The sequence below is a fragment of the Caretta caretta genome, chromosome 4 (assembly GCF_965140235.1).
Source record: "Caretta caretta isolate rCarCar2 chromosome 4, rCarCar1.hap1, whole genome shotgun sequence".
In the NCBI taxonomy this organism is placed as follows: Eukaryota; Metazoa; Chordata; order Testudines; family Cheloniidae; genus Caretta; species Caretta caretta.
In genome coordinates, this window is record NC_134209.1 from 52,567,116 (window position 1) to 52,576,876 (window position 9,761).

Sequence of the window (9,761 nt, forward strand, 5' to 3'; positions counted from 1 at the left end):
TAACTCTAAATAATCTCCGTGTTTTAGACTCCAATTTATTTTCAATGGCCAAATCTATAGGTCAAACTGATTATTCAGAAGGGACTGAAATTGATACAAGGTTACTTTATAGTTTTGACATTTCTTCTAAAGGTTGACCTATTTAGGGCTGAGTAAGTCCATAGAGACTATGTTATGGAACATTTTGGCACTAAGAGCTATAACATTTCTTTAACTTGTATGACATTTATCTCATAATAGCAATTATGGTTACTTTTGCAGTTTCATATGAAGGGAATGGGGAAGAATTTACATTTACAGTTTGATCCCAAGTATGCTTTGATATAGATATGTGTTCCCTATACTGTTGCACTTGAGAATTTTGTGACCAATTACAGTTTTGCAGTCTGACTCTAAATTTTAGCTACACTGACCTTGTCCAAATGTCACAGCTGATTTGAGTGTGTTTTCTGAACCATGAAGAAATCAATATTTAAACCATAGCCTGGTGTAATAATGCATTTATTAAATAAGGCTAAGCTAGATTAGATCTGTAAACTGAGCGTCCCCTATTTACAAAATCAATATGCTTTGGGAATCCTCTCCTTATGTGCAAGTGTGTATGGGGTGCAATGGAGAAATATATATATTTTTTGCTTCTGGCTATTAATGAACAGTGATGATTGGCAGGGAGCCCTGATAACACAGTATACTACAGAAGGGCAATATGACCTAAAAAAATCATAGTGTTTAGGGTTCAGCTGTTTCAATAGATATATTGATTCCAAGGACTTATTTTCAAATATATGTTTTTTTCAGAAGAGTATACACTAGCTGGAAATGAAAACATAAGGGACAAATTTCTATTACTAATAAAAAAATTGAAATGTCCCAAGGATGTCCCTGCCAGGTTCCTAAGCAATGAAGGGACTGTTACCGTTAAACTTTAGATTTTACCCTGAAATATAAGAATTTTGTTAATGATGTGTGGCTACCTATGACAATAAAGTTTATACCTTTCAATGTCTTGATTTAAACAGCCCCCAGTAAATAGGGACATAACAGAAAATTTGTTTTTCATTGGGTTTTCAACAATTACCAACATCACTTAAAATGTTATCCTTCCAAGCATAAAAAGGAATATAAAGTATGCATTAAATATAAGTAGTCATGTGTTGTGATCTGAGCATTGACAGAAGCTACATTCATGTGCTGACAAGGTTTAGCAATTTTGTGATGGACACCTGCAATGTTTTTCACAGGCTGCTCGGGTTGCGCTTCTAAATGGGTACATAATTGTACTTGCTGTGTTTGACATTCTTAACCAGTAGTGTATAACAGACAATAGTGAAAACCTAATAGGAGCACAAAACAATCAAGCAAGCCTGGGTACAGTGCAATTGCATTTTCAACATAATTAGCAGTCTTATTTTGAACCCTAAACTAGTCGATGCATTTGCACATGTAATTAAATATGATTAATTCCAGCTCATTCACCCTGTTCTTGTAACGAGCTCTTCGTTTCCTATAGTTCAATTACTAAGGGCTAGATTCCGATGAGGAGTTAAAACTTTGGTTTTTAGATGTTTTACAAAGTTAAAGAGAAAATTCCTGTGAAACACACATCTGGTGAACTAGATTAGACAAAGCCCCATCTTTCACCCAAAAGTTTTCAAAAATTCAGGTTAAACATTAGTATTTTTTTTAAAAAGTCCAGTTAACATTTTTTATACTACTTTTCAATTTCACCCTGCTCAGCCCTTCCCACTTGTATCTGGGATCAGAAGCAGAACTGTCAAGACATTGTGAAAACAGCTATTCTTATGCTATTTTCAGCTGAATCAGAAACAGCATAAATCTCACAAAAAAAATCTGTCCTTCTGATATTTTCAGACAAGTCCCTGATTCTGATGTTGGATCTGCTAGCATGACAGAGTGCCAGAGCAGTGGTCTGTTTTAGCAGACTCAGGATCAGGACTAATTTTTGCAGACCTGTAAGTTTCAGACATACTTCACTATTTAAAGCAGCATTTTATTTCTCCAAGTCTATTCTGAGCTTCTACATTGTTTGAGTTCTACCCATTACTGCACAAAAAACTCATAAGATAGAAAAGTTTGAGAGAGACCGACCAACAACTTATATAGTATCTTCCCATACAGGTAAATCTGAAAAGGTTGATAAACATGTCAGCAAACTCCTGTGTGCTCATGATGGTACATACAAGTGATTAAATGTTAACTGTAGGAAACTTGCAGGATTTCCTAAGAGGCCAGATAAGAGGCACTATGCCAGTGATCAGGGAAGTTTTAAAGATACCAGAAGATCTGGTAGGTCAGGACTCCTACCTGTTGTAAGTTTATGCTGCCTTCCTTTTGCAGGAAACACTCATGCCAAAGATCAGTGAACACATCATGTGAGCCAGCTTCCTGATGATTATTATGATTTATTTATGACACAGAATGTATTAGGCACTTTCCAAATAAAAAGACACTACAGTAAAAAAAACTACAGTACCCACCTGGGGAAGTGAGGAAACAGATTGGCAGAGCAAGACAAGTACCCAGAAGTTACCTACTACAGGACAGGCCCAACAAGGAAAATAACAGAACACCACTGGCCATCACATACAGGCTCCAGCTAAAATCTCTCCAGCTCATCATCAATAATCTACGACCTATCTTGGAAAATGATCCCTCACTCTCACAGACCTTGGAAGGCAGGCCAATCCTTGCTTACAGACACCCCGCCCAACCTGAAGGAAATACTAACCAGCAACTACACACCACGCCACAGAAACACTAACCCAGGAACCAATCCCTGTAACAAACCTCGTTGCCTACTCTGTCCCCATATCTACTCTAGCGACACCATCAGAGGACCCAACCACATCAGCCACACCATCAGGGATTCATTCATCTGCACATCTACTAATGTTATATATGCCACATGTGCCAGCAATGCCCTCTGCCATGCACATTGGCCAAACCGGACAGTATCTACGTAAAAGAATAAATGGACACAAATCGGACATCAGGGATGGTAACATACAAAAGCCAGTAGGAGAACACCTCTGTCATAAATATAAAGGGAAGGGTAACCACCTTTCTGTATACAGAACTATAAAATCCCTCCTGGCCAGAGGCAAAACCCTTTAATCTATAAAGGGTTAAGAAGCTAATATAACCTCACTGGCATCTGACCAAAATAATCAATGAGGAGGCAAAATACTTTCAAAGCTGGATGGGGGGTGGGGGACGGGACAAAGGGTCTGTCTGTCTGTGTCATGCTTTTGCCGGGAACAGATCAGGAATGCTCTTCATAACTTCTGTTCAATTAGTAAGTAATCTAGATAGAAATGCATTAGATTTCCTTTTGTTAAATGGCTGGTAAAATAGGTTGTGCTGAATGGAATATATATTCCTGTTTTTGTGTCCTTTTGTAACTTAAGGTTTTCCCTAGAGGGATTCTCTATGTTTTGAATCTGATTACCCTGTAAGGTATTTACCATCCTGATTTTACAGAGGTGATTCTTTTACCTTTTCTTTAATTAAAATTCTTCTTTTAAGAATCTGATTGCTTTTTCATTGTTCTTAAGATCCAAGGATTTCGGTCTGTGTTCACCTATGCAAATTGGTGAGGATTTTTAGGAAAGGGGGTGTAGGGTTTGGGGAGATATTTTGGGGGGAAGACGTCTCCAAGTGGGCTCTTTCTTTGTTCTTTGTTTAACACGCTTGGTGGTGGCAGCATAGGGTTCAAGGACAAGGCAAAGTTTGTACCTTGACGAAGTTTTAACCTAAGCTGGTAAGAATAAGCTTAGGGGGTCTTTCATGCAGATCCCCACATCTGTACCCTAGAGTTCAGATGGGGAAGGAACCTTGACAACTTCAATCTTCCTGGACATTCTATAACAGATTTAAAAGTAGCCATACTTGAACAAAAACACTTCAGAAACAGACTTCAAAGAGAAACTGAAGAGCTAAAATTCATTTGCAAATTTAACACCATTAATTTGGGCTTCAATAGGTACTGGCTCACTACAAAAGCAATTTTCCCTCTCCTGGAATTGACACCTCCTCATCAATTATTGGGAGTGGACTACATCCACCCTGATTGAATTGGCCCTGTCAACACTGGTTCTCCACTTGTGAGGTAACTCCCTTCTCTTCATGTGTCAGTATAATAATGCCTGAATCTGTAATTTTCACTCCATGCATCTGAAGAATGCCTGCATCTGTAATTTTCACTCCATGCATCTGAAGAATAATGCCTGCATCTGTGGTTTTTAACCCACAAAAGCTTATGCCCAAATACATCTGTTAATCTTTAAGGTGACACCAGACTCCTTGTTGTTGAGATCAAGCTATCTCAAAGACTAAGTCTGTGGTAAAGACAAGACACCAACTCAGCTATGTGCTAACAATCTCTGCCTCTGAGTCTAGCAAACTCTCTCTTTGGAGTCTCCTCCCTTGCTATGGGGCTGGCCTCCCAATGGTTCTCTGCTTCTTTGTTCTGTGATGGTTTCTGTATCTCTGTAGACTCTCTCTGGGTGTCGTATCTGCTGTTTGTGTGTCCTGTTCCTTCAGATCACTTGTTCCTCTGCGTAGTCACCTCATACAACCTGGGTGCCTCTGCACCCCTCATAACTCCTTTAGTCCACTTCTTCTGGTGTTTCTCTAATAGCTTGATCCTCACAGGATCTGGTAGCCGGTTTCCATGGCTGACCATTCGTACTCTAGTTCCTGCTTTCTCTGATTGTAGGACATCTCATCTCAGCAGTGTCTCCATCCTTCTGGCTGCAAATGTTTCCCTTCACTGGTGGCAGGGCTTTGGTCTTTCACCCCATCAGTGATTGTGCTGGACTGTTTTGGAACCTGTGTGATTGGATATTCTCATGTGTCAAAAATGCTAACTAGGGGACTGAACCAGAAGAAACAGGCTTGTGTAACAGTCTCTTCGCTGTTTTTATAACTGATTCCACCTTACCATTACTTTATGGATATGCTAGGGAGATGGTCATCAAACTCTCATTTGCATACAAATTTCTTGAATTCTTCTGAGGCAAACTGGGGTCCCTTATCAGTGAATATAGCATGTGGAATGCCATATTTCACAAAGTGGGCCCTCAGTTTTCCAAAAACTGACTTGCTTCTTGTATTAGTCAGGCTAGGCCTTGACTTCCCAAAATGTACATAGTAGTCCACTCTAATCAAGTACTGCTTTTCCTTGAAGATAAAGAAGCCCGCTCCCCCTTTGGTTGGGTGGGCAGCTCATCTGGTAAACAGATCTCTTTCTGCTAGTGGCAGGGCCAGCCTTAGGGAAAATGGCACCCTAGGCGAACTCATATTTTGGTGCCCCTTTCCCACCTCCCCCATCACTCCGGGGCTCCCTGGGCTTCCTCTCCCCCCGCACCTCTGGGCCCCACTGCCTCCCCCCAGTGTTCAATTTGTGTTGAAAGAGATGCCAGAGCTCAGCCCCGGCACAAATTAAGCACTGGTAGGGCAGCCTGATACTGGCAGGGGCTGGCAGGGCACCCAGCTCTGAAGGCAACGCCACTGCCAGCAGCAGCACAGAAGTAAGGGGGGGCATGACATATGGTGTATTGGCATCCTTACTTCTGCGCTGCTGTTGTGGCTCAAGGTGGGCTTCGCTCTATCACACAGTGGCTGCATCTTGCCAGAGCCCACAGCCCACCTGCAGCCCTCTAGCCACTCATGGCTCACCTGGGCACCATTTCAGTTTTTGGGGGGTCGTAGGAAACTTTAACCATGATTCCAGGGACTACCTAGGCACCTGAAAATTCTAGGGTTTTTGCAGATAATAACTTAGGAACTAGCTGACAGGAGCACTCTAATTGTTCTAAATTTACAAATAAACTTTAAACATTTAATTGGAGTTTGTATATATTTTTTCTTTCTTTACATAACAATCAGGAGATAATGCAGCAAGATACTCCCAATCCCAAACCTTGAGGTATCTGTTCTGGAGTTTTAACACAGATATTAGAAACACACGCTTGATACTTTGTACATTATCTTTAGTAGAGATAAATAAAAATATATAAAATCTGTTTACTTTCTCTAACAGACACACTCTGTGTTACTGCCATTATCGGCTCTATTTTAGTCAATTGTTTTTCACTAAAACCATAATTTTTACATCTGTGATTAGTTTTTTTTTCTCTTTTATTAAGAAAGGGAATTTATTTTTCTAATTATTTTGGAATTTATGTTTACCAATCACAATCATGTATGTGACTCACTAACGTTAGACTCCATCATTACTTTTGATAAAATAGTTGGAAATGCATTTATTTTCATGCACATTTTAAGTTATTTTACAGAATAAATATACAGACCTAAAAATACAGTTTGAAAATAGGCAACCTTCATCTGCCCAGTGTCTAAAGCAATGTGTTTAGCTGACTTTTTTTTTAAACTAAGGCACTACTAAGGTTAGTACAAGCTAAAGTTACATTCTAGGATGATACTATTATTTGATTGTAGCACTTTAAATAATGAATGACGAAGCAAAATGTGGTAATAAAAGTAATAACGATAATTAGTCCAGGCAGATTGGGCATTTTAGAACTCACCACTCAAAGAATTAAATTTAAGCAGAAGAGAGAAATAAAATTATGAAATGCACAGACCCATCAGAAAACTAAAATAACAGCACTTAAAATAAAATTACAGAGAACATATGTGCATTTCAGGAAGTACCAACAAGTAACAGCAACAACAACAACATAAGTATGTGTTGGGGGGTGACTGTGAAAGAGACCGAGAGTGTGAGCTGGGGAGTATATGAGAGACCATGCGCTGTCCCTTTAAGAGAGCGGCACTCACCAGTCTGAAGAAAAGCTTATTCAGACGCAGCAGAAGCCACCAGCAGCTCCGTCCCACTCTTGAGCCCTGTCCACTCACCCCACTCTGCGGAGACGGGGTACATGGGCAGGGGAGCAGGGGACACCCTGACATCAGCACCCATCCTTCCCGCACCTCTGCCCGCTCTGTATAGTGGACAGGAAGCTCCCGGGAGCAGCTGGCCGGGAGCAGCTCCAAGGCAGAGGGCAGGAGCCGAGGGGTTGCAGATGCCAGCAGAGGGAGGGGCACCCCTGCTCCAGAGGCACCCCATTTATAACGGCACCCTGGGCTTTTGCCCAGTTTGCCCATACCTAAGGCCAGCCCTGGCTGGTGGTTATTACACCACTAGAAAGCATCGTGGCCTTCCATCAAGGAGCAGAGTTGTGTATTTATTTCCAGCCAGGAAACACACTCTCAAGCCCATCCGATAGCTGCCAATGCCCAGGTGTGAGGCGTTTTTTTTCCATTACATCCTTACATAATGAAGTGGAGACAACAGCTCTCTGTTGTTGAAATATGACTCCATCCTCCACATTCAGCTCATCTTTAATTTGAAAATATAGTTCTGCTCCTACCAGTGCTTGGCTTTTGTCTTCTGGACATCCTGCTAGTATCACTCTCTTGACTGCCTGTTGCTGGATGTCCTTTTCTGTAGTCTCTTTGATTTCCATCAGTTTCACTGTGGAAACAGGGAGATAGTGAAGCTAATGGATAGTTAATGGATTCAATATCCTGAGCCTCTCCCCACAACCCGCTAATAATGGGTATATATGACTTGCTTAGGGTGTCAGCTAAGACTGGCAAATGGCTAGGACAATATTTGATCTCTACCTGATAGATCTGGAGGCACATCAACACGTGCTGCAATCTTTTTGGAGCACTAAAAAGGGGCTTTGCCATGATAGTCTTTAGGGGTTTGCAGTCTGATTATACTTATTACTGGGTGGCCATTGATGTATTGGTGGAATTACTACACTCCAAATACCAAAGCCAGAAGCTTTTTTTCTATTTGTCCATACCCCTATTCACATTCTGATAGGGCTCAGCTGGCATAAGCAATTGGCTGGTTCTGCAAAAGAGCTACACTCAATTCTTTCTCCAGTGCATCACACTGAGTGTCAGGGGCTTCCCTGGCTGGTAGCCCTTCAGGACAGAAGCATCTGTTATCATTTGTTTCAACATGTCAGATGCTTGCTGTTGGGGACCTGCCGAGTTCCACCGAGCATCCTGCCTTGTGAGCTGATGTATGTGTTCCGGCCAAAGAGTGATGAGCAACCTACCAACTGACCAACAAGCGACTGACAAGCAACTTGAGAGGGGGGAGAACAGGCCCAGCCAGAAACTACAACCACGTGTAGGCAGAACTTGAAAAATTTATCATTCCCATGAAACTCTGTACCCCTTTCACATCCACTGAAGCTGGCATGGTTCTGACTTCCTTGGTCTTGTTGGGCTCTGCTTTCAGTCCCTCTGCTGTGAGGTCCATTGTATGCCATGCTCTTTGATTCATATTTTTAATGGGTTGAGTTTTATGTTCTTGACCTGACATGATTGTAGCAAAGCTTGTAGGTTTTTTGGTCAGGATCTCTTTCAGTTTCTGTATCATTGCTCCCTTCACCTCTGAGGATATCATTCACAACTGCAGTCCTTCCAGGCAGTCCTTCCAGTGCTTGGGTGAATCTTCTCTGGAATACCTCCGACGTTAGGCTTATGCCCATCAGCATCCACAGCCATCTCTAGCAACTAAATGGTGTTGCAAAGGTTATCAGTATACTGGACTCTATATCCAGGCTTATGTGCCAAAACCCATTCCTCACTTCAGACTATCAAGATTCTGCCTTTGGAAAGTTCTGGCAAGATGTCAGCCATTGTGGGCAGTGGAGAGTGGCATCTTTTCAATGTCAGGTTCAGTGGCTTTGGGTGTATTCAGACACGTAAATTGCTTGATGGCTTCTTTACCATCACTACGCTTTCTGTTCAGGCTGTACTGGCTTCTACAGGTGCTATGATACCCCTGCTCTGCAGATTTTTGAGCTCCTTGCATACTGGATTATGTAGTGCCACTGGAATTTTCCTTTGTGGAAGCAGACAGGTTCTATTTTGTGACCTACTTCTAGTTGAAGTTTTCCTTCAAGGCACCTGTCACCTTTGAAAAACATCCCCACATGCTTTTAAAATTGTCTCCATTATCCATATGACTCCCCTCTTGTGTCTTGCACTACAGCTATAAAATTGCTACATTTATGTCTACATTATACACTGCTATTCAAAAGAATCCAGTTTTGCACACATAGGGTTCATGTATACCAGAAGTGGAATACATGTGGAGAACTGCTCAAAGAACCTCAGTTTTTTCCAAAGAACAGAAATTGTAACAGCACAGTACCCCTTAGCATCGGGCTTTGGTTTAGTGAGGAGTCAGAAGGAAGAGTGATACATACTGAATCTTAGATGCCATTGTCTGCAATACTTGAGGTATTCCTTAAATTCTCCCATCCAAACACTGATCTGGCTTGACTCTTGAAATCTGATCATAGCACAAGAACATATGGCTACAGGTCAAGTGGCATAATTTTAAGTAAGGGAAAGATGAACATGGTGCAATAAATACCAGCTTCTAAAAGCTATTTGCAGCATATCTTTCAGTCAGTTTCAAGCTACATTAGGTTCAAAACTCCCATGGGTCTTGTTCTGAGTCACTTTAACTGTTTGGAAATTTGTATTTATTTGCAGAGTCTTTAGGTGAAAAGAATATCTATAACTCTTGAAACATGCATACCAAGACCAATATTTATTATTATATCTCCATCTGCAGCTGGCTTCCAAAAGATTTTATATGTTTATAAGAACAGTTAATTCTGTTTATTTTAGGGGAATAAGGACATTTTTCATATATTGGTAAATAATGGCAATCATTT